Source organism: Anomaloglossus baeobatrachus, chromosome 1, assembly GCF_048569485.1.
Source record: "Anomaloglossus baeobatrachus isolate aAnoBae1 chromosome 1, aAnoBae1.hap1, whole genome shotgun sequence".
In the NCBI taxonomy this organism is placed as follows: domain Eukaryota; kingdom Metazoa; phylum Chordata; class Amphibia; order Anura; family Aromobatidae; genus Anomaloglossus; species Anomaloglossus baeobatrachus.
In genome coordinates, this window is record NC_134353.1 from 916,670,094 (window position 1) to 916,694,807 (window position 24,714).

Sequence of the window (24,714 nt, forward strand, 5' to 3'; positions counted from 1 at the left end):
TCTGTCGAGAGTTGTTTATGCTGTATTATGCATTTATATGTCGCCACCCAGTGGTCGTGATGTGAACTGCAGCCTGTAGACGTTTTTTTTTCTTACAACACTGCAGCCAACCTGTAGAGTATACACAATGTATGTACAATATGTATATATGTGTTTGCACATACTGTATATATATATATATATATATATATATATATATATATATATACATATATACTGCATATATACACATATATACTGCATACATATTACCCAATAGTTTACTATATATATATATATATATATATATATATATATATATATATATATATATATATATATATATATATATACATATATATACATATATTTTTTAGTATCACTATTGAAAGATTTATCTGATATTTTTTAATATGGACCATGCGGGACTACAATAAGCAGCCGAGTATCACTATATTACCCAATAGTTTACTATATGTATATATATATATATATATATGTATATATATATATAGATATATATATATATATATATATATATATCTATATATATATATATACATATATATATGTATATATATATATATATATATATATATACATATAGTAAACTATTGGGTAATATAGTGATACTTGGCTGCTTATTGTAGTCCCGCATGGTCCATATTAAAAAATATCAGATAAATCTTTCAATAAGGAGTATTAATCAATAGCTGATAGCATCTCCAGGGAGGAAATATGATTTCATGTTGTGTAACTCTCGGGGTGATTCATCAAACAAGTGTTATTGTGGACACTTTAATGAATCGGTGGCATAACATAGCAGAAGGCGATATTATCACGTATGAGATAGCATCACTCGCAGTGATTAATACCATCTTGTAGCCCCCACTGACTGTCTTCTCCACTTCTCGATATTTCTTTAATTTTAGCACAAACAATAAAAAAAGGGAAAAAGAAAACATAAACCAAATAAAAAAAATAATAATAATAATTTGGGAGAAATGAGAATCTACGGCCATGTGATGTGTCTGTATAATTATTTTCAGGTTAACTTAGAGCAAGGTCGTATGTGCCAGAGACACAGGGAATGTGGGACTTAAGGAGACAATGGAGTTGGCTGTGGATCCATGGTGGACACTAGAGATGAGCAAAAAAATTTTCAGTACCATGGTTCAACAGACGTTTGTAGTCGATGGCCACCAACCAGGGTCCTGTGAACTTCCTCTCTGAAGGCATCTTCTTCCGATTACTAAGCACACCGCAAAGTCATCATTTGGGTAGGGCTGATCAGGAGATGAGCCGGTGGATGGAGGCTTACTCGGCTTTGATGTGGTGGCCACGGACTAGCGAAGTGTCCGAATCATTTTACTGAGATCCTTCCCCGGAGGTGACACAAACAAGAATAGTGGGGAGAAGATGCACCAAGTCCTCCAAAACCAGGGGGTTAAGAGTTGTAGTAATGTTAACTGGCCACAAAAGGAGTCCATTCTGACCTAGGCTTGTTCTGACCAAGGTTTTACATGATTTGTTGCCACTGTTAATCCATTGTCACGCTACGTGCATGGCGAGGGCGTTTAGACCAACAAATATCTGAGACGCAACAAAAAACACGCAACAATAACACCACAAATAAGGGGGAAAACCAGGAACACAATAACAATGGTGGATCCTGGCACTAGTGACAGGGTAGATGGACACCACCTGCCTTTACCTGGTGCTATACTTTAAACTCCTAGCCAGACACTATACAGGCTCTGTCACCAAGCAGGACTACCTGAAGCCCTTAAGAATCTCTAGTATAGTCCTAGCTGACGAGTGGGGCGGTGCGACTCACTAGGCCCACCACTGCACTAATACAACAAGAAGGTAGGTTAAACAAATGGAGATCAAACTTCAGGACGAATCCTCAGCAGCTCCTTCACCAAAGGGGGCCAGTACACAAATGGCTTTGTATAGTCAGCAAAGCTTGCTGGGAGACCTCGCTATTTAAACCTATGGGGTTGTGACTACAGAGCAGATGCAGCTGACCTTAACTGCAGGAGAGCTGCTAGCAAAAAAACGGGCATTAACTATTTCTGCACCAAAAGAAACAAAACCACATTTAAATGCTGAGTCCCAGATAGAAATAAGGGGCTCCAGTGCACAAGGTGCCACTACTGTAATTTCCAAAAACAGGGAGACGACTGTGACATCCATTTGATTTTACAGTAATTTCAAGAATTCTTTGTATCTACAAAAAACACCAGCTCCTCTACGTAAGTCCTTGAGCTAGCAGAGATCCCAACCAAATTCACAAGTAAAGGGCAAGTTCCATAAATAAAATGATATGGGGATGTAATTTTTTCTTTGAGTGTTGCACAAACCTGTATAGTAATAACTGAAAGTGTTGGCACCCTTTAAATTGTTCCAGAAAATGAAGTATTTGTCTCAGAAAATTATTGCAATTACACGTTACTTTGCACTGACACTGATGCCGCCTGAGCCTGCAGGACAGCTTGAATTTCTTTAAAACTTAATTGGGACTTATCCACCATCCAGACTATGATGCGTTCCAAACTTTCATCATTTTTTTCTCTGCTGTGCACATTCATGGAGATTAGATGCAGTGCTATGGATTGAAAACCTCTTGATTATATTGCACACGGTGGGCAAAGGAACATCAAGACCTCTGGAATGAGATTGTAGATATTTTTCAACAATTTTGGTTCTCATGAGCTTAGAAGGTTTTCATGTGTCTGTTCGCTCCATGCTTTGTGTGGCACACACACACACACACACACACACACACACACACACTGAAATGTTTAATCCAACTTCTCCCCTTTTTATCTGTTTTCAGGTGTGATTTTCATATTGCCCACACCTGTTACTTGCCACAGGGGAGTTGCAACATGCTTCACATGCTTGAAACTTGCTTGTAAGTTGTTTACCCACAATTTTGGAAAGGTGTCAACAATTTTGTCCAGCCCATTTCTGGAGTTTTGTGTAAAATTTGGCTCAGTTTTTTGTGTTGTTCCAGTACACACTAAGGCAATAAACATGTGTATGACAAAATGTGTAATTGCAATACATTTCTGGGATAATTACTTCATATTCTAGAACAATTTCAAGGGCACTGCCAATGCTTTCGGTCATGACTGTGTGTGACAAACAATACCCAACATAAGTTGAAGGTTTTGGGTCTTGGTCCAAAAGTTCTGGATCTCTCACCTTGGGAGATGTTTGGTCTAGGAAAGCTATTTTCATGAAAGTATGAGTTAATAGAGCAAGGTCCAATGTTCAAGATCTTCCATAGCCATGGAAAGGATTGGTTAAAAAGAGTTTCTCCTGGTCCAGAAGACCTGTCCTTTTCTCCATTGTGTGGTCAACCCATCCATTAAAATGTAACGCTTATCTTCTGTGGTGGCTTGAGGGAAATTAGACCCTCCACAGATGTTCCAGTAGGAGGACACGTTGTGATCACCTTATCAAGACTGGACTAATATATTATTCTGGATTTTTTGGGTAAGGGAAGAAAAAGTTTGACTTTCTACCAAACGGTAAATTTGGGTGTAACTTTAGTGGCGCATCTATAGAATACGTACCGGAAATATGACAGTAATGTCTCCACTCACGAATAGGTGGCCCTGCAGCTGCTCCACTCCAGATATATTCACTGCACTGGGATTCCTGGAAATCCGGAGCTACAGAAAGAAATAAAAGAAAATAAAAAATCATCCATCCAAGCACAGGCTGAGTGTACCGGCCTCTATTAATAACACTATCACTTAGGAAGGTTCTGCTCGCTGGAAGCCAATGCAGCCTCATCAAGGCGGCTCACAGGCCCGGTACAGGAGACTGTAATAACGATGATCTGACGTTTATATATTCTTAATTACTGTGAGATGAAGACCCAGAGAGACGCTTCATACTGACTGTTCCCAGCCCGAGCTCCATACAGGAGGTGACCCCCGAGCCGCAGGATTTAGGCCGATGTGTAGGGGTCTCCTCTTATCATTTTTACTTATAGAACTCTACAGCCACGAGCAGCTAGAGACGGTATAAAGGTGAGAACCATATGTATATTACACTGACCCAATCTAAGTGATAGCTGAAGAAATAACACATCATAAATTAGAATTTGTAGTATTTATATCATGAATCTTATCTACTTATACCTATGGGGCAGTATTATAGTAGTTATATTCTTGTACATGGAAGGCAGTATTATAGTAGTTATATTCTTGTACATAGGAGCAGTATTATAGTAATAATATTCTTGTACATAGTGGCAGTATTATAGTAGTTATATTCTTGCACATAGAGAACAGTATTATAGTAGTTACATTTTGGACATAGGAGCAGTATTATAGTAGTTATATTCTTGTACACAGTGGGCAGTATTATAGTAGTTATATTCTTGTACATAGAGCGCAGTATTATAGTAGTTATATTCTTATACATAGGGGGCAGTATTATAGTAGTTATATTCTTGTACATAGGAGCAGTATTATAGTAGTTATATTCTTGCACATAGAGGGCAGTATTATAGTAGTTATATTCTTGTACATAGGGGCAGTATTATAGTAGTCATATTCTTGTACATAGGAGCAGTATTATAGTAGTTATATTCTTGAACATACGGGCGGTATTATGGTAGTTATATTCCTGTACATAGGAGCAGTATTATAGTAGTTATTTTCTTGTACATAGAGGGCAGTATTATAGTAGTTATATTCTTGTACATTGGGGGCAGTATTATAGTAGGTATAGTCTTGTACATAGCAGCAGTATTATAGTAGTTATATTCTTATACATAGGGTACAGTATTATAGTAGTTATGTTCTTGTACATAGGGGCAGTATTATAGTAGTTATATTCTTGTACATAGGAGCAGTATTATAGTAGTTATTTTCTTGTACATAGAGGGCAGTATTATAGTAGTTATATTATTATACATACAGGACAGTATTATAGTAGTTATATTCTTGTACATTGGGGGCAGTATTATAGTAGTTATAGTCTTGTACATAGCAGCAGTATTATAGTAGTTATATTCTTGTACATAGGGGACAGTATTATAGTAGTTATATTCTTGTACATAGGAGCAGTATTATAGTAGTTATATTCTTGTACATAGCAGCAGTATTATAGTAGTTATATTCTTATACATAGGGGACAGTATTATAGTAGTTATATTCTTGTACATAGGGGGCAGTATTAAAGTAGTTATATTCTTGTACATAGGAGCAGTATTATAGTAGTTATATTCTTGTACATAGGGGGCAGTATTATAGTAGTTATATTCTTGTACATAGGGGGCAGTATTATAGTAGTTATTTTCTTGTACATAGGGGGCAGTATTATAGTAGTTATATTCTTGTACATAGGGGGCAGTATTATAGTAGTTATTTTCTTGTACATATGGGCAGTATTATAGTAGTTATACTCTTGTACATGGGGCAATATTATAGTAGTTATAGTCTTGTATATTTGAGGCAGTATTATGGTAGTTAAAATCATGTACATAGGGGCAGTATTATAGTAATTGTATTCTTGTACATAGTGGGCAGTATTATAGTAGTTAAAATCATGTACATAGGGGCAGTGTTATAGTAACTATATTCTTGAATTGGAGTAATATTTATCACGCATCTTGCACGTGGCAGGTTTTGCTCTAATTACAGTAAAATCCTCTCCCATAGTAATTACACCTGTGCGTCATCCTGGGACATTATGATATTCATGATTTAGTGAAGCTATCACCTATTTACAAAGCTGTTTGCTGTGCGGCATGTGACTGATTCCTGCCCTGATGTCTGTATCAGGTGATTTCAGTGTAACCCTGGACTGGACCATCACACGGGATGAGACCCTTAGATTGAGGTTTGAGGCTTTGGCTGATTCCGGTCTCCGTCCAGCCACGCTCTCTGTGTGTCGTGGCCGTCGCCGTCCCATGGGCCGGTGTAAATGAATTAGCACATTGAGCCTCCTGGGACGGGCACGGCGCTGATGACTAAGGGAAGGGGTGATAAATGTTAACTGAACACATTTCCAGACTGCTGATTTGCCATTTGCAAAATGACTGCACACCTGCACAAAAAGATGCCGACCGAGGGGGATTTCTCCATTATTCTTGCACACAGACTCTATTTTTTTTTCCCATTTCTTGCATTTGCCAAAAATTCCAGAGGGGACAAACATCCAGAGCGTAAAGATAAAACTCTGGACCCTTAACACTTTCTGTGCTCAATGACACTAACTTATGGAAAAGGTCCTGATTGGTCGAAATTATTTGTTTAGTTCTTTTAGTAAATATGGCTGAAATGTATGTGTATATAGTATGGAGGAGCGGATTAGTGTCTATTATGGCTCATCAATCCGTGTGACAAAAAAGACAGTTGCACTCTGAACAAATGCAAGAATAGAAAAAAAAATGAGATATTTAGCAAAGAAAAATGGCCATTTCTATATATGCCCAGTAGCCGCGTCAAGGCATATTTTATTACTGGAAAGTGACGCTGAACCGAAGCCTCTTTATGTGTCTTGCATTTATTATTTGCATGCTTAGCATTTCAGAGTGCAGCTGTCTTTTTTTGATATTATATGTCATGTTCAGTTTAGCACCTGTTCAGACTGCATTTTGGGAGTGCCGTCAGTCTTATTGTCTTCAATCTTTGTGGACATAGTCTACATCAGGGGCGGATATATGATTGGTGCAACCTGTGGAGCCACACAGGGTCCCAAAAGGTAAGGGAGCCACAACCACATGCAAAGTAGGTGGAATTGTGCATTATTATGAGATATTGGGCTGCAAAGGGACGATACATTGTTCTTGCACAGGGGTCCTCTTCTGTCTGTGTCTTTGCCCCTGGTCTACATGCTGTATCTCTACTATATGGCGGGAACCTGAACCTCAGCGTGAACAGATGAAAGCGACTACTGGAAATCATATTATGGCATGATAGTCACAGGTACAAACTTTACACGTGCAATGTGTGCTGAATTCGAAGCTGGATTAGGGAGCAATGTGTGCTGAATTAGAGGCTGGATTAGGGAGCAATGTGTGCTGAATTAGAGGCTGGATTAGGGAGCAATGTGTGCTGAATTCGAAGCTGGATTAGGGGGCAATGTGTGCTGAATTAGAGGCTGGATTAGGGAGCAATGTGTGCTGAATTAGAGGATGGATTAGGGAGCAATGTGTGCTGAATTAGAGGCTGGATTAGGGGGCAATGTGTGCTGAATTAGAGGTTTGATTAGGGAGCAATGTGTGCTGAATTAGAGGCTGGATTAGGGAGCAATGTGTGCTGAATTAGAGGATGGATTAGGGAGCAATGTGTGCTGAATTAGAGGCTGGATTAGGGGGCAATGTGTGCTGAATTAGAGGCTGGATTAGGGAGCAATGTGTGCTGAATTAGAGGCTGGATTAGGGAGCAATGTGTGCTGAATTAGAGGCTGGATTAGGGAGCAATGTGTGCTGAATTAGAGGCTGGATTAGGGAGCAATGTGTGCTGAATTAGAGGCTGGATTAGGGAGCAATGTGTGCTGAATTAGAGGCTGGATTAGGGAGCAATGTGTGCTGAATTAGAGACTGGATTAGTGAGCAATGTGTGCTGAATTAGAGGCTGGATTAGGGAGCAATGTGTGCTGTATTAGAGGCTGGATTAGGGAGCAATGTGTGCTGATTTAGAGGCTGGATTAGGGAGCAATGTGTGCTGAATTAGAGGCTGGATTAGGGAGCAATGTGTGCTGTATTAGAGGCTGGATTAGGGAGCAATGTGTGCTGATTTAGAGGCTGGATTAGGGAGCAATGTGTGCTGAATTAGAGACTGGATTAGTGAGCAATGTGTGCTGAATTAGAGGCTGGATTAGGGAGCAATGTGTGAAAACAAACGAGTTGTGAACATTGCCATGCTCGCAAATTATCACAATTTATGCCAGAGAAGTGGTGCAAATTACGATAGATATGTCCTCTCTACTCCTTAGGGTTAGAGGGTTAAGGTTAGCATTAAGGGGGCTTTACACGCAACAACATCGCTAACGAGATGTCGTTGGGGTCATGTAATTCGTGACGCACATCCGGCCTCGTTAGCAACGTCGTTGCGTGTGAAACGCACGAACGGCCGCTAACAATCAAAAATACTCACCATATTGTTGATCGTTGACACGTCGTTCTAATCTCAAATATCGTTGCTGTTGCAGGGCGCAGGTTGTTCGTCGTTCCTGCGGCAGCACACATTGCTACGTGTGACACCCTGAGAACGAGGAACAACATCGTACCTGCGACCACCGGCAATGAGGAAGGAAGGAGGTGGGCAGGATGTTACGGCCACTCATCTCCGCCCCTCTGCTTCTATCGGGCGGCTGCTTACTGACGCCGCTGTGACGCCGAACGCGCCTCCCCCTTAGAAGGAGGCGTTTCGCTGGCCACAGCGACATCGCTATTCAGGTAAGTCCGTGTGACGGGGACTAACAGTGTTGTGCGCCACGGGCAGCGATTTGCCCGTGACGCACAACCGACGGGGGTGGGTGCTTTCACCAGCAATATCGCTAGCAATATCGCTGTGTGTAAAGTGGCCTTTAGAGTTAGGGTTAGCGTTAAAGGTTAGAGTGTTAGGGTTAGAAGGTAAGGGTTAGAGAGTTAGAGTTAGTATTAGAGTTAGTGTTAGAGTTAGGGTTAGGGTTAGGGTTTGGGTAAGAGGGTTAGGGTTAGGCTTAGGGTTAGGATTAGTGTTAGGGTAAGAGGGTTAGGGTTAGAGGGTTAGGGTTAGGGCTAGTGTTAGGGTAAGAGGGTTAGGGTTAGAGGGTTAGGGTTAGTGTTAGGGTAAGAGAGTTAGGGTTAGAGGGTTAGGGTTAGAGGGTTAGGGTAACAGGGTTAGGGTTAGTGTTAGGGTAAGAGGGTTAGGGATAGAGGGTTAGGGATAGAGGGTTAGGGTTAGAGGGTTAGGGTTAGAGGGTTAGGGTTAGAGGGTTAGGGTTAGGGTAAGAGGGTTAGGGTAAGAGGGTTAGGGTTAGGGTTAGTGTTAGTGTGACGCCCTGGGCAAGCCAGGGGTCACAGGTCATCACACCACCACACCCTACACCCCAGTTAGTAACACCAAAGCTACCAAAATCCTTGTTGCCTTCCTCCAGGGGCTGATGTTCACACCAGGGGTGGGCCAGGCGGTTGGCTCCGCCCACCGAGGAGTACACAGCCCTGGAGGCGGGAGGAACCAGGCAGTTAGCTCAGGGAGAGCTAGAGTGAAGCAGTCAGGACAGTGAAGTGAAAGTAGAAGGAAGTGAAGTGGTAAAGGAGGAAAGTAAGAGTAGTGACAGTTTGTAAAGCCTGAAGTTGGTCCGGGTGTGTGCCCCTGACAGTGACAGCAAGGTCAGAAGACGGTGGTGATAGTCTGCAGGGGGACTGCTCGGAGATTGCTGGAAGGACCGCGGACGGGTGGTGACCCGGTGGTTTGGAGCAGTATACAAGGAACAGTCAGCACCAAGGCAGGGGCCTTTCGGATCCCGGCAAGGCTAGGAGTCGCCATAATTTGCCAAATCCGTCAGTGAAGGGGACGACTGTCTCCCAACAACCAAGTCCCGATTGAAGGCAACAGCCCAACCGTAACAGAGAGACACCGCCACCGCCAAGGCACCAGTTTCTCAGGGCCAGCGCCTGCGGGCAAAGTAGGGCTCCTCCGGGTCATATCCAAGCCGGGGAGCGGGTTACCGGTGGGAACCCATCGCAACCATCATCATCTTAGGTGCAGGAAAAGGGACCGTCACCGTCAACAAGTGCAGCCGTCCGTGGGAACCGTCTTTCCAGCCGTGTGTTTTACCGAGAACTGTGTCATCGTCTCAGGCTGAGTGAGTACCACAGTGCCGCAAGGCACAGCGCTGCCCCCGCGTCCCTGCACCCCACCAAGCCCTGCATCACCCACCTCATCACTGGGCCCCAGGACAAACAACCCCCTACCCACGGAGGGGAGGACTAACATCTAGCTGCTCCATACCATCACTCCCGGGATCCCCATACAGAGCAGCGGTGGTGTCAACAAATCACCACAACCGTGGGTGGCGTCACGGACAATAAACTATCCCAAATCCCAATCCCCTTTCACTCACGGGCGAGGAGCGCCGCTAGAGTCCCCGGGATCCGGCCCATCGCTCGAACCACCGAGCAGCAGCAGCCGCAGCAGCCGCGGCAGCCGGACCCGAGCAATAGGGAGGGCGCGGCGTCCCCTCCTCCGCCCGCGACATTAGGGTTAGAGCGTTAGAGTTAGTATTAGAGGGTCAGGGTTAGGTCGTGTGAACGAGCCCTGATGTTGACACATTTCGGTCGCTGAGGATTATCTAGACTGCATAAATTGTTGCAATTTCTAAGGATGAAAAGCCGTAAAACAAATGCAAATAACAGGGATTCTTTTCACTAAAGCAACAGAGAATTTGAAACCTATTTTTTGTTTGTATGTTTTTGTTTTTGTTTTGTTTTTATGTTGTTGTTTCTTTATTGTTTCTTTCTCAATGTACAGTGTAAGGAAAGTTTCTCCGGGCTGTGATAGAAGTATTCGTTGCTATACTGTGATTTTCTTTGTGGCATCGTCTGTAAAGTGCCTGTCACACAGTAAAATGAAGGGGACACTTGTATTTTAGTTATTATTAAACATCACTTTGAGAAGACAAAGCGAGCCGAGGAGCGGAGAAGAAAGGCGATGTTTAATTAGGAAGCTAATCTCATGACATCATTCCTCCTGGCCCTTATTCCATTAATGGAGCTGAAAGTAGGCCACAAACTGTGGGGAGTTACGCTTACGCCTCTCCTGGGCCTCGGCTATATTTGGCTGGAGACGCTGGTATGGAAAGTGCAGCCTCATTCTCCATAGTCAGGTACCTTAATCACCCGTCTCCTCGATACACGCCGGCTAGCTTAATGGCGTTGTTAACCCCTTCAGACTCGGCGTAAAGAACACAATCGCAGGAAGGACTGGCTCATACTATGCACTAAGGCTGCGCTTGTCATACAGTATCCTTACTGCTCGCAACGATAACCTGCCGACTCCATCAAGTCAGATACGAGTCACAAGGGAAAATATGTGCCAATATTAAAATTCGCTGTTGTATTTTGGAGAAATCTTTAGTTACAAGTTGAGTGCAAATAAATCCCATAGAGGGAATCTGTCAGCAAGTTTTTGCTATGCTTTCTGGGAGCAGCATGAGATAGGGACATACTCTGATTCCAGGAATATCATTTGCTCAGCAGCTTGTTGTAGTTTTACTAGAATAAGTGTTTTATCAGCAGGAGTTTATCACTGCAGGACTAGATGTCATGTGCATCATTCCAGTGATGTGCCACTTACTGAGCTGCTTAGTGCAGTTTTGATAAAATCCCTGTTTTCTCTGCTGCAGATCTAGCAGTGCTCAGAATGCTGAGTCCTGTATAACTCCGCCCACACCACTGATTGGCAGCTCGCTGACAATGCCCATTGTACACAGGAAGCTGCCAATCAATGGTGTGGGCGGGGTTATACAGGGCTAAGCATTCTGAGCCCTGCTAGATCTGCAGCAGAGAAAACAGGGATTTTATCAAAACTGCACTAAGCAGCTCGGTAAGTGACACATCACTGGAATCAGTTTTGAGATTTCACAGCAAAAACCTACAGATTACCTTTAATATGTCAAACTTCCTTTTGAAAATACAAATGACACACAAAAAATGCAGCAAAAAACCCCATAAAAAGCAGCAAAACAACCCAGCAAAAAAGCAGCAAAAAATGCAGGAAAAAACACAGCAAATAAAGAGCAGCAAAAAAGCATCAAAACATCACGGAAAAAATGCAGCAAAAAAAACGCAGGAAGAAAACACAGCAAAATAAGCATCAAAACAACACAGCAAAAATGCCGTAAAAAATGCAGGAAAAAACACATAAAAAACAGCAAAAAAAGCAGCAACAAAAGCATCAAGACAACACAACAAAAAAGCAGCAAAACAACACGGCAAAAATGCAGCAAAAAAGCATCAAAACAACACAGCAAAAAAAAATATAAAAAAGCAGCAAAAAGGCATCAAAACAACACAGTAAAAATGCAGTAAAAAGGCAGAAAAAACAGCATAATTGCAACAAAAACGAATCAAAAAAGCAGCAAAAATCACAGATTTTTTTTTAAAGCCAAAAGAGCAGGTTTTGCTGTAGAAAAATACACAGCAAAAAAACACATGAAAAAACGCAGCAAAAGCATTAACAAAAACCTGTAACAAACACAGCAAAAATGCAGCAACAACGGAGCTAATAAGCAGCAAAACAACACAGCAAAAATGCAGTAAAAATGTGGAAAAAATACACAGTATATTTGCAGAAAAAACGCAATAAAAAAGCAGCAAAAATCACAGATTTTTTAAAAAGCCAAGAGAGCAGATTTTGCTGCAGAAAAGAGCACTGCAAAAAAAACCGCTTGAAAAATATGCAGCAAAAACAGCAAAAAGAAAACCAGGAACAAACACAGCAAAAATGCAGCAAAAACTGAGAAATGATGCAGCAAAAAAGCAGCTTTTTTTTACTGCTAAGAGAGAAGGTTTTGCTGCAGAAAAAAATGTAGCAAGAAACGCACATGTGAACATAGCCATACAGTACGATCTGTTACTTCTTCACATTTTCCCACACTATGTAGTATCTGTCCACCACAGCTGCCTTGTCCTTGTCCTTGCATACAAATATTTAAAATTGCTTTCTAATAAACATCCCTTTAATGAATCCGGTACGCTGCCTATAGAAGCCTCGTTGTGGACCTCGGTGTAAGTTTTAGCTATTCCCAGGTGATCAATATCCTCTATTGTCTAAACAGCCAAGAGGTGATATTACCAGGAGGGAAAACAGGCGATATGTTATATACAGAGAAGAAAAAAATATCAGAAACTAAAAAGCCGATCTCATTAGGCTGTGATCAGCGCCTTCTAAGAGAAGGAAAATCAGCTTTATCGATAGGAAGGATTTCCAGCTAAGAATGTACAAGCCACATAAGAAGATGTTCAGGATTACAGGACGCTCCATCCCAGGGAGCGAGTTACTATATTAACACCCAACACCATGGAAGACACTTTTAATTAGCAAAGATAGCGCTCAATATTTTACTGGAGATTTTAGAAGCTTTCAGGAGCCTTAAAGGGATTGTCCATATTTTTACTCTGTGTCTTTTGATGGGAAAATACCTCGATGATTAACCGATTGCAAGTTTTGATTTTTTGGAAACCTCTGATAATGAGGAGTCATTCATGGGAAACCTAACAATACGTTTTTGAATCCCCTGCACTGCCCCCGCAGGCTACATTGAGTATTACATGGTTCCCCATAGAAATAACGACTGTTAGTGGTCATATAATGTGTGAAACATGGCTCTGCAGGAACAGAGATTGTACTGCTCTTTGGAAAGGATTAGGGACTATGATTAGGGACTAGGATTAGGGATACCCCTCAATTAAAACAGAGTTTCTTATCACTAATGTGTCATTTACCTTTTGCAGAAATCAAAATGGAAATGTTTCTACACATGGCTGTCGTAAAGGGGGAAGGCTGATGCTGATCAATTCACAAACTAAGCCAGCCCCCTCCTCTGTGAAATCACAGAAAAGAGAGATGGATACATTATTGCCACTAATACATGACTTCACAGAGAAGGGGCTGGCTTAGTTATGGACACTGATAGATGATTCACATATAAGGGGGCAGCTTAGGTATTGAAAATGATAGTTCACTTCACCGAGAAGGGGGCTGGCTTAGTTATTGACATTGATAAGTTACTTCATAGAGAAGGGGGCTGGCTTAGTTATTGACATTGATAAGTTACTTCATAGAGAAGGGGGCTGGCTTAGTTATTGACATTGATAAGTTACTTCATAGAGAAGGGGGCTGGCTTAGTTATTGACATTGATAAGTTACTTCATAGAGAAGGGGGCTGGCTTAGTTATTGACATTGATAAGTTACTTCATAGAGAAGGGGGCTGGCTTAATTACTGACATTGATCAATGACTTTATAGAGAAGGGGGCTGGCTTACCAACTGACAATAATAATGATAGATGACGTCCCATAGAAGGGGTTGGCTTAATTATGGACTCTGATAGATGACTTTGTAGTGAAGGGGGTTGGCTTAATTACTGACATTGATAAATGACTTCATAGAGAAGGGGGCTGGCTTAGTTACTGACATTGATCAATGACTTTATAGAGAAGGGGGCTAGCTTACCAACTGATAATGATAATGATAGATGACGTCACATAGAAGGGGTTGGCTTAATTATGGACTATGATAGATGACTTCATAGTGAAGGTGGCTGGCTTAGTTACTGACATTGATAGATTACTTCATAGAGAAGGGGGCTGGCTTAGTTACTGACATTGATAGATACCTTCATAGAGAAGTGGGCTGGCATTAGTTACTGACATTGATCAATGACTTTATAGAGAAGGGGGCTGGCTTACCAACTGATAATGATTGATGACGTCCCATAGAAGGGGTTGGCTTAATTATGGACTCTGATAGATAACTTGATAGTGAAAGGGGCTGACTTAGTTATTGACATTGATAGATTACTTCCTAGAGAAGGGGGCTGGCTTAGTTATTGACATTGATCAATGACTTTATAGAGAAGGGGGCTGGCTTAGTTACTGACATTGATCAATGACTTTATAGAGAAGGGGGCTGGCTTAGTTATTGACATTGATAAACAACTTCACAAAGAAAGGGGCTGGCCTAATTATTGACACTGATAGACAACTTCACAAAGAAGGAGGCTGGCTTAGGTATTGACAATGATAGATGACTGCATAGCAAACTGGCTGGCTTAGTTGCTGACTTTGATAGATGAATTCATAGAGAAGGGGGCTGGCTTAGTTATTGACTTTGATAAATGACTTCATAGGGAAGTGGGATGGATTAGTGAGTCAATGATAGATGACTTCACAGAGAAGGGGGCTGGCTTAGCTATTGAAATAAACTGTTTGTATGTGTGCCATCTTTGTACACAGATCTGGTGATGTTCGGACACAAGTATTGCTGTCCTGTATGGCACCCCTACCAGGGAAGCATGTGCTGCGACTCGAGACTTAAGATCAGGGGCAACTTTCAGATATCATTTTTGTTAGCGCATTGCTGGACAGCCTCTTATTACAGGAGTGCCCCACCTCCAGCCAATATACCCACCAGCAGAATAAAGGCTGCCATCCATGGTGGCCAGTGCTCTGCAGTGTGTAGGGATAGATGTTAAAGATGGGCGCAATTCCACCGGCCTCCATTTGGAGAATAATAGGAATTAATCCGTGTAGAGAAGGTTTAACGAAAAGATTTAATGAATTGACGTCCACACGTCCTCACCCCAACTGAGTGACCCCAATATAACAAACTGCAGCAAACAAGTGTCTACTGAGAGCCGAGGGCGCCAACATAATGATGGCTGCCTCTGTACCGGGGGATTGCAGCCTATGTGCTTCCTCACTATGGTGGCGCTAATATTTATGCAAATTTGCTTCTTTTTAGTCCGGTCCATCTGTAACGGGGGATTGCTGTGCATGTGCATCCTCGCTATGGTGGCGCTAATATTTATGCAAATTTGCTTCTTTTTAGTCCGGTCCATCTGAACTGAGGGATTACCATGCATGTGGTTCCACGGTATGGGAGCGCTAATAGTTATGCAAATTTGCTTCTTTCAGGCCAGTCCATCTGTACCGGGGGATTGCCGTGCATGTGCATCCGCGCTATGGTGGCGCTAATATTTATGCAAATTTGCTACTTTTTATTCCGGTCCATCTGTACTGAGGGATTGCCGTGCATGTGGTTCCTCGCTATGGGAGCGCTAATATTTATGCAAATTTACTCCTTTTTAGTCCAGTCCATATATAGTGGATGATTGCTGCACACGTGCTTCCTCACTACTATGGGGCGCTAATATTTATGCAAATGTTCTCCTTTTTAGTCTGGTCCACCTGTAATGAGGGATTGCAGTGCATGTGCTTCCCCGCTTTGGGGGCACTAATATTTATGCAAATTCACTTTGTTTTAGTCCAGTCCATATGTAGTGGGGGATTGCCGCACACGTGCTTCCTCACTGCTATGGGGCGCTAATATTTATGAAAATGTTCTCCTTTTAAGTCTGGTCCATCTGTAATGAGGGATTGCCGTGCATGTGCTTCCTCGCTTTGGGGGCACTAATATTTATGCAAATTTGCTCCTTTTTAGTCCAGTCCATCTGTAGTGGGGGATTGCCGCACACATGCTTCCTCACTACTATGGGGCGCTAATATTTATGCAAATTTTCTCCTTTTTAGTCTAGTCCATCTGTAATGAAGGATTGCCGTGCATGTGGTTCCTCGCTTTGGGGGCGCTAATATTTATGCAAATGTGCTCCTTTTTAGTCCACTCATCAGATAGTCCCTAGAAAACTGGAATGTTCGCCTTTCATGCATTAGTGGAGGTTTATGGACTGGCTAGAAGGGGTTAATGTGGAGAGGTCGGGTCACTGTTGAATGCAGGGTGATCAGAGTGTTCTTGCTCATTCCCTTCCTCCACTGTCCACATTTGGTGGAGACCTAATTTATTACGCGCACCTCCCCTGCTGCTTTCCTTGCAATAAACCAAGCTTGCAATGAATCAGCTAGTTCTGGGGTCCGGAGGTGAAGCTGTAATTGAACTGTTCCTCTGAAACAAAGTATAAAACTGCAGTTGTTTACTAGTGGCAAATTAAGGCGCAAGTAATTGGTCAGCTGTTCCCAGAGATAGCGGAGACCCAAATTGATAATAAAGAGCGGTGTTACAGAAGCAATTCCTCCCCGCACTATCTACAGCTTAATTTTTTTTGATTAATGTTATTGCAGGGAGTGAATGGTGCGAGCGCAGGGACTGGGGAGAAATCCTGGGGCTGCTCTAAATGCTGCGCTGTGCATTCGAAAGAGGCCGAGAGCAGATTGTGAGGCTGGGCGAGTTATTCATAGATTAATGGGGGTCTGTGCATTATCAATACCCCCCATGCCCTATATACCGTCCCCCTGCAATGCGTCTCCTGGGCTCCGTAAACGCCGTGCGCGTGAGGACGCCAGATTTCTAAAAACAGTATTGTCCAGAACCTGGGTTAGTTCCAAACAATTTGCACAACATTACCACACACAGATCTAATATAGACACAGCAGTATTATAGCACTTATATTCTTGTACATAGGGACACCACGGCACGGAGCTGATTGGCGCGCCTCTGACCCCGGAAGTGCAGGCACCGACACTTCCAAGATCAATCAGCTCTCTGGGTCAGTTCCAAACAATTTGCACAACATTACCACACACAGATCTGATATAGGCACAGCAGTATTATAGCAGTTATATTCTTGTACATAGGGACGCCACGGCACGGAGCTGATTGGCGCGCCTCTGACCCCGGAAGTGCAGGCACCGGCACTTCCAAGATCAATCAGCTCTCTGGGTCAGTTCCAAACAATTTGCACAACATTACCACACACAGATCTGATATAGGCACAGCAGTATTATAGCACTTATATTCTTGTACATAGGGACGCCACGGCACGGAGCTGATTGGCGCGCCTCTGACCCCGGAAGTGCAGGCACCGACACTTCCAAGATCAATCAGCTCTCTGGGTCAGTTCCAAACAATTTGCACAACATTACCACACACAGATCTGATATAGGCACAGCAGTATTATAGCAGTTATATTCTTGTATATAGGGACACCACAGCACGGAGCTGATTGGTGCGCCTCTGACCCCGGAAGTGCAGGCACCGACACTTCCGAGATCAATCAGCTCTCTGGGTCAGTTCCAAACAATTTGCACAATATTACCACACACAGATCTCATATAGACACAGCAGTATTATAGCACTTATATTCTTGTATATAGGGAGGCCACAGCACGGAGCTGATTGGCGCGCCTCTGACCCTGGAAGTGCAGGTGTGGCGCCCCTGACCTGGTCAGGCACCACTGAGTACTGCACCCATGCTGGGGACAGTACAATACAGGTAATCCAGAAGGCTGACCGGGGTGTGGAACACAGGCGCATAGTGATCAGGTCTCACACATGTACCCATGAGAGGACCCCTGGGGATCCCAGGAGGGGGCAAAGCCTATACCTCCACTGGAATAGTGGCAGGGGGTTAAAAGCCTCCATCTCCTCTCAAGGGGTGTGGTGGAGAGTCTGGTTGCTAGGTGGCGTAGGCAAGAACAGGAGAGGAGGAGCAGTGAGTCAGTTAGAGCAGAGAACTCCAGAGGGCTCAGTGAGGAGCAGACCTGTGGGGCTGATGCTGTCTAACAGCGCCCGCGCAGTGACTACAGACGGGGGAGAACGGGCAACTAGGAGTGCTGCCTGAAAGCCAGCTTCGGCTAGAGAGTGCACGGAGTGGGAAGTACGGAGACTTCTAGAGAGCACCAGGCCCAACCGGGCGGCAGATCCCGAAGCGAGGATAGATTCACCTTTCCCTGCTAAACCTGCCGGTGTGGGGCTCTTACAGCCCACACCACAACAACCAAAAGCCGCAGCCACGTAACCGCAAGTAGGGCCCATAGGTCACAGGAGGCAAGAGGCTGGAGTGGCCTGGCCCGGGGAACAAGCACACGGCAAAACAAGAAGGGGAGAGAGGCTTGGAGCATCTTCCCTGGGTGACCCCCATAGGGACTCAAAGTCGGGGTCACCCCAAACCACCAAGGGCTAAGGAAGGCGAGTTTGTAGTCACCCTCATACAGTCAGCCGGAAGGATACCTGGTTCCCACCTGGTTCATCCCAGCTACGCCCGGGTTACTCACCCTGCCACCTGAAGTGAGTAAAAACCCTGAAAGACACTCTGCCTGTGTGTGGTCATTCTGCGACTTGTGGTACTACAGCTTTACAAAGGGCCCTGGGGCTTGCCTCACTCTCAGGAGGCTACTACACCCGACTGCACCCACCATCAGCCCCAGGTGCCTCCTAATCTGCAGTGGCGGTCCCCTCTGACCGCAAATCTGAGAGTGGCGTCACGATCAACACTGAAGATTCCCTACCTGTGACCAGCACCAGCTACGTGGAGTCCCTGAAGGTATGCACTGATACAACACCGGCGGGGCTTCACATCTGGCGTCACGAACAGGATAAGGACTAGACCTGTTCAGACAGGTGACCATGTGCCTGGGCGGTCCGCTTGAAAAATTGGAAGCGCCGCCATATTGCCACCATGAAAAGCGCGCTGAAAAACAACAGCAGCCCGCGCTGGAAGAAGTTACCGCCCACGAAGAGGTGTGGCTACCCAGAGATCCCCTGCAGAGTTCTGACCTTGCCAGCTATGAGAGTGGAAGCGTCGAGAAGCGGCGGAACAGAAAGGGAGCCACAAGTCTGCTGCTGGGAGAGGAGCTGCTGAAAGAGGCAGAGCAGAAGCTGGACAGCTTACTACTGGAGGCAGCGACGAGTCCACTGCTGGGAGACCGTGCAGAAGACGGCGCAGAAGAAATGGCGTCTGACCGCAGGAACCCAGAACCAGGCTCCGCTGCCTGGTGGTACCGAGAGCTGGCCCAGTTTTGCAACCGGCTGGAGACCCGGGTCGTGGAGCAGATTCGGGAGGAACGGATGGAACTGCAGGAGATGACCGCGGCGGTTCGGGCCTATGAAGGGAGAGCTGCGCGCCGGGTGTCAGGCGGGACGGCGACGACGCAGACCCCAGTGCTACCAACAACGGGTGAGTCGAATGATGCCCCGGCCCGCGCAAGTGCCCCGACCCCTGCTGCCACGTCCGCGGTCCCTGAAGAGGCGTCCGGTGCGGCGACGCTGAAGCAGGCCGCAGCCACGCCAGGTGCGGCCCTCCAAGCCCCAGCGGCTGCAGCGATGCCCTGCCCGGCCCGCCAGGACCAGGCCGCCGCCATCCTGGGCGCGGCCCGCCAAGACCAGGCCGCCGCCATACAGGGCGCGGCCCGCCAAGCCCAGACTGCTGCAGCGACGTCCAGCCCAGCCTGCACAGAGCCCCCTGCAACAGCGACACTGATCCAGGCCGCCGCCATGCCAGGCGCGGCCCGCCAAGACCAGGCCGCCGCCATACAGGGCGCGGCCCGCCAAGACCAGGCCGCCGCCATACAGGGCGCGGCCCGCCAAGACCAGGCCGCCGCCATGCCAGGCGCGGCCCGCCAAGGAAAGACTACCTCAGCATTTACCCCGGCCTGTAAGGCCAGAGCAGACACCGCTCCCCGGTCCACAGAGGTTCCTGATAGGCAGCCCACGGTGGGTGAAGACCCTGCATATTGGCAGATGAGGGCTGACCTGGAGGCCAAATTTCCACAATGGTTGGTGAGCCAGTACATACCCCCTCCGCATACCCCAAAGAGTCTCCTGCTAACTCCTGCAGCAGCTACACCAAGGAGTCCCTCACCTGGGCCGGCCGAAGAGCATCCATCCCCAGCACTGCCACAGCCGGAGTGCCAGGAAGAACTAAGGGGGAGAGGAGGCCAGGAAGCAGAAGGGTTGACTCCGACTCCAGTGCCACCAGCAGCAGATGTGTATTCAGAGCCGGAAATGCTGCCATACTCCCGCTGGGACGAGGAGGACCTGACCCCCTCTGCAGAAGAGGAGCTGCCTAAGAGCTTCACCTGGGAGCCCACAGGCATGGATCCAGCCCGCAAGACACGGCGCAGAAGAACACAGTTTGCTCCAGCACCACAGTCTCCTGAACAGAGAGCAGTTACCGCCAGAGACCTAAAGGAGAAGCGTTTGTTGAGAGAGTCCAAAGCCCAGGCTAGAGGACCCCTGTGTTATGGCGTAGTGGAAGATTTCAACTTGAAAAGTGGCTATGGATTCATTGTAGCACCAGGAATAAAAGAAGGGATATTTGTAAACCGCAGAGATGTGAACGCTCATCTGCCAAGAGGACACCCTTGCAGAAATCTGAAAATGGGAGATTCGGTACAGTTTACCATGCACCAAGGTGAAAGGGGATTGTACGCACTTGATGTAGCCTTACGTACCAGCAAACCCTACAGCCATCCCATGCCACAAGAAAGACAAGAAAGACAAGAAAGACAAGAAAGACAAGAAAGACAAGAAAGACAAGACAGAGATAAAGAAACAGATACAGAAAAGGAATCAGATGCAGACCAAGAAAGGAAAGACACAGAACCTATAGATGAGGCAACCACAGATGAAGAAAGAGACAAAGAGCAAGAAAGTCACAGGTGCCAGTGCCCAACGTGCCCTCGCCCTAGTGAAAAAGAGGAGTAAAGTAAAGTACAGAAAAGAAGTACAGAAGTTAAAGTTTTGAAAGTTTTGTTTGCAACGTTTAAGAAATGCGCCCACAAAAACTATTGTGAGAAACAAACTTAAGGCTATGAACTTGCTATAGCCACAAACTCTCGCAGTGTAAATAGTTACACCAGTGGCACCACCACCAGGGCCAGCCTGTTTAGGGGCTTGGCTCGTCTGCAACCAGTGGGGCCCGTCCGTAGAAAAGGGCCTTGGCTCACCTGCGACCAGAGAGCACGCCTGTTTATGGGGCCTTGGCTCACCACCACAAAGAGGGTACCTGGTCAGCACCAACTGTGGAGGCCGCCTCTGCATCCTGCCAGAAGAGGCTGAAGGCGCGGATCCACCAGGCCAGGTATACCCTGAAGACCACCAGACCATGAAAGCCGCCTCTACATCCTGCCAGAAGTGGCTGAAGTCGCGGCCAACGTGAGAGGGTTTTGGGTGGGTTAACGGACTTGTGGGTGGAGGGTGGTGATGTCTGATACCTGGTGGTTTTAAAAATGTTTTACATGTTTTAATGTTTTATGCATTTTAAAATGTTGTCTTGCAGCCCGAGGACGTGCTGGTGATAACTAAGGGGGAATGTGGCGCCCCTGACCTGGTCAGGCACCACTGAGTACTGCACCCATGCTGGGGACAGTACAATACAGGTAATCCAGAAGGCTGACCGGGGTGTGGAACACAGGCGCATAGTGATCAGGTCTCACACATGTACCCATGAGAGGACCCCTGGGGATCCCAGGAGGGGGCAAAGCCTATACCTCCACTGGAATAGTGGCAGGGGGTTAAAAGCCTCCATCTCCTCTCAAGGGGTGTGGTGGAGAGTCTGGTTGCTAGGTGGCGTAGGCAAGAACAGGAGAGGAGGAGCAGTGAGTCAGTTAGAGCAGAGAACTCCAGAGGGCTCAGTGAGGAGCAGACCTGTGGGGCTGATGCTGTCTAACAGCGCCCGCGCAGTGACTACAGACGGGGGAGAACGGGCAACTAGGAGTGCTGCCTGAAAGCCAGCTTCGGCTAGAGAGTGCACGGAGTGGGAAGTACGGAGACTTCTAGAGAGCACCAGGCCCAACCGGGCGGCAGATCCCGAAGCGAGGATAGATTCACCTTTCCCTGCTAAACCTGCCGGTGTGGGGCTCTTACAGCCCACACCACAACAACCAAAAGCCGCAGCCACGTAACCGCAAGTAGGGCCCATAGGTCACAGGAGGCAAGAGGCTGGAGTGGCCTGGCCCGGGGAACAAGCACACGGCAAAACAAGAAGGGGAGAGAGGCTTGGAGCATCTTCCCTGGGTGACCCCCATAGGGACTCAAAGTCGGGGTCACCCCAAACCACCAAGGGCTAAGGAAGGCGAGTTTGTAGTCACCCTCATACAGTCAGCCGGAAGGATACCTGGTTCCCACCTGGTTCATCCCAGCTACGCCCGGGTTACTCACCCTGCCACCTGAAGTGAGTAAAAACCCTGAAAGACACTCTGCCTGTGTGTGGTCATTCTGCGACTTGTGGTACTACAGCTTTACAAAGGGCCCTGGGGCTTGCCTCACTCTCAGGAGGCTACTACACCCGACTGCACCCACCATCAGCCCCAGGTGCCTCCTAATCTGCAGTGGCGGTCCCCTCTGACCGCAAATCTGAGAGTGGCGTCACGATCAACACTGAAGATTCCCTACCTGTGACCAGCACCAGCTACGTGGAGTCCCTGAAGGTATGCACTGATACAGCACCGGCGGGGCTTCACACAGGCTCCGACACTTCCAGGGTCAATCAGCTCTCTGTGCTGTGGCGCCCCTATATACAAGAATATAAGTGCTATAATACTTCTGTGTCTATATCAGATCTGTGTGTGGTAATGTTGTGCAAATTGTTTGGAACTGACCCCGCAGTTTACTTGTATTCACGTCTTAAAGACACAGATACAGAAAAATGGAAGTGCGCCTTTCCCCCACCCCCTTCGAAAACACAGCGGATTTAATAGACCGCTTAACGGAGGGGGAAAGGATGTAAAAAAAAATATTTTATTTTGCAGCCAAAAAGTGCCGCCCCCGCAGCGCACCGCCCCAGGCACCAGACCATGGGTGCCTAGCGGTAAATACGGCCCTGTATATAGGAGCTGTATTATAGTAGTTATTTTCTTTTACATAGAGAGCAGTATTATAGTAGTTATATTCTTGTACATAGGGGGCAGTATTATAGTAGTTATATTCTTGTGCATAGGAGCAGTATTATAGTAGTTATATTCTTGTACATAGGGGCAGTATTATAGTAGTTATATTCTTGTGCATAGGAGCAGTATTATAGTAGTTATATTCTTCTACATAGGGGCAGTATTATAGCAGTTATATTCTTGTACATAGGGGCAGTATTATAGCAGTTATATTCTTGTACAGGGGAGCAGTTAGAGAGCAGTATAGTGATGTTACACTCATCATTTATGTGAATACTCGTCCATAATAATAACAATATTCCTTCATCTTGGATGGGAAGGGCCCGGCCTCCGAGTATCAGGGTTTATTAGAGATTACGGACCTCGGTGTGAGTGTAATATCCGGATCCTCCATAGATAATGCGCGTGCGTTGCGTGGTCTGCTCGGTGCACACGTCCCCTCCTGAGCGTCTCATCCTTCTTCTCCTGTGATTATGACTAAGCAGCTTTGTTAATTATGAGATGAGCTCATCTTATTTATGCAAGGTGATGCTGAGTGCTGACCAGGCTGAACCTCGCTGCTCTCCATCACAGGGGAGATCATCTCCGGGCGGCTCCATAGATCCTCCGCTCATTACAACCTCCTGAAAATAAGTTATATGGAAATAAATATGTAGCAGATGGCATCGTTAGGATTCATGCTTTATATAATACTTCTTCCGCACAATGAAAGCCTCATACCTCGTGCCTCAGCGTTCTGCAGACGACTGCTGCATTCATTTACATTAGCCGCTCTACGGAGAATCTTACAGATGACGGTAGACCACGAATGACCGATGGCGGTATTATATAGTGCTGTGCGGTGTGTGACTAACTCAACTCTGTTGCATCTTATTAGAAAGCAGAATATATTTGCATTGTCCTATGATAGCAGTTACATACTGTAGAGTGATGTTTTAGCAGAAGCAACTCTGTGTCCATTGTATGGCAGCGGAGCAACTTTGCACAATATGGCGGCAAGGCCTTGGCCCAACTGCAACCTTTACACCCCTATAGTTACACCCTTCAAGGTAGAATGGGGCATCATCATGGAAATAAGATTTTGGCCATGTTCTTGTCACAGATGTGTCTGGACCTTCAGGTGCTGCTACTGGGACCAGATGCAGAAGGGCCTGGTGATCGTCCAGACATTGATGGACGCTGTCCCTTTAAGGGCTGGATTTAAGGTTTTTTTTCTGTTCCTTGCCAGGTTGGAGGAGCCTTTCCTCCAGCTGGTAATTAAGGGCCTTTATAACGTGGGGCCTGTCACTCCTCCAGTGCGGGTTATACTCTTCACTTGGAGAAGTTGCTGCTCAGGAGTGCATGTGGCTTTAGATTACTGTTGCTGTAT

General features: G+C 45.8%; 1 protein-coding gene and 1 long non-coding RNA gene across 18 annotated transcripts in view; one reads left to right on the forward strand and one right to left on the reverse strand.

The window, feature by feature from the left end:
- The window catches only part of CELF4 (CUGBP Elav-like family member 4), a 1,553,364-nt gene that overhangs the window by 671,820 nt on the left and 856,830 nt on the right, over positions 1-24,714 (forward strand). The gene's annotated exons all lie outside the window — the stretch shown is intronic.
- The window catches only part of LOC142256173 (uncharacterized), a 198,590-nt gene that overhangs the window by 22,935 nt on the left and 150,941 nt on the right, over positions 1-24,714 (reverse strand). Inside the window, exons 1-2 of one of the 2 annotated variants that reach the window (XR_012727495.1) lie at positions 23,708-23,958; positions 3,567-3,665 (exon numbers count right to left, since the gene is read on the reverse strand). This is a non-coding gene — a long non-coding RNA (uncharacterized LOC142256173). Of the gene's footprint in view, positions 1-3,566; positions 3,666-23,707; positions 23,959-24,714 lie in introns of those variants that run through there. The other variant, XR_012727496.1, reaches the window with a different exon arrangement.